Source organism: Nothoprocta perdicaria, unplaced genomic scaffold (assembly GCF_003342845.1).
Source record: "Nothoprocta perdicaria isolate Ctin4 unplaced genomic scaffold, notPer1 scaffold_909, whole genome shotgun sequence".
Classification (NCBI taxonomy): domain Eukaryota; kingdom Metazoa; phylum Chordata; class Aves; order Tinamiformes; family Tinamidae; genus Nothoprocta; species Nothoprocta perdicaria.
The window spans coordinates 7,469-8,432 of NW_020456209.1; the positions used below are offsets into that span (position 1 = coordinate 7,469).

At 68.5% G+C, this 964-nt stretch overlaps 1 long non-coding RNA gene across 1 annotated transcript in view; it reads right to left on the bottom strand.

Moving 5' to 3' along the window:
• Window positions 1-780, bottom strand: part of LOC112958821 — a 2,885-nt gene extending 2,105 nt beyond the window's left edge. The window contains exons 1-3 of the long non-coding RNA XR_003251512.1: window positions 695-780; window positions 527-600; window positions 363-453 (exon numbers count right to left, since the gene is read on the bottom strand). This is a non-coding gene — a long non-coding RNA (uncharacterized LOC112958821). The remainder of the gene's footprint in view (window positions 1-362; window positions 454-526; window positions 601-694) is intronic.
• Between the last annotated feature and the right edge of the window lie 184 nt (window positions 781-964).

Genomic DNA, 964 nt, shown 5'->3' on the forward strand with positions numbered 1-964 from the left:
GGATGGATAATGAAGGGATGGGAAGGGATGGATAATGAAGGGATGGGGATGCAGGGATGGGGATGCAGAAATGGGGCCATGAGGACACAGAGGGGTGGGAGTCAGGAAGGGGATTGAGGGAGGAGCAGGACGGGATGGGGATGCAGGGATGGATGATGAAGGGATGGGAGGGGATGGGGATGCAGGGATGGGGATGCAGGGATGGATGATGAAGGGATGGGAGGGGATGGGGATGCAGGGATGGGGATGCAGGGATGGGAAGCGATGCGGAGCGCAGGGCTGGGGACACAGGGCCCGGGGTGGAGGTGACGGCACCGCAGGGCTGGGGCGCGAGGCCGGCCGGGATGGGGACAGGGCCTCACTTGTAGAGGCTGCGCCCGCCGATGGTGACCAGGTTGGAGAAGACGCTGAAGTTGTGCATGTGCTTGGGCCAGGACTGGATGTTGAGGTAGCCTGGGGGGGCACGGGGGTGAGGGCGGCCCCGGGGGCTCCGGCGGCTCCGGCGGCTCCGGCGGCTCCCGCTCACCCGTGATCTCCCGCACCGTCCGGAAGACGTTGAGCTTGTCCGGGTCCAGCGCCGAGATGTTGCGCCAGGGATCGCTGCGGGGGCCGGGGGCGCTCAGCGGGAGCGGGGCCGCGGACCCCGTCCCCACCGGGTCCCCCCGTCCCCACCGCGCCCGCCGTCCCCGCTCACCCCTCCAGGCCCGTGATGAGGAAGTCGAGGTTGCCCAGGATCTTGGTGCAGTTCACGAAGGTGTCGATGTTGCTCGAGTCCACGGTCTGGTACCGGCTGCCGGCGCCGGTGCCCTCGCAGGCTGCGGGGAGGGAGCGTGAGGGCACCCACCGGCTCCCCGTGCCCGTCCCCATCCCCGTCCCCATCCCCATCCTCGTCACCATCCCATGTCCATCACCATCCCCGTCCCCATCCCCATCCCCGTCACCATCCCGTGTCCATCACCATCCC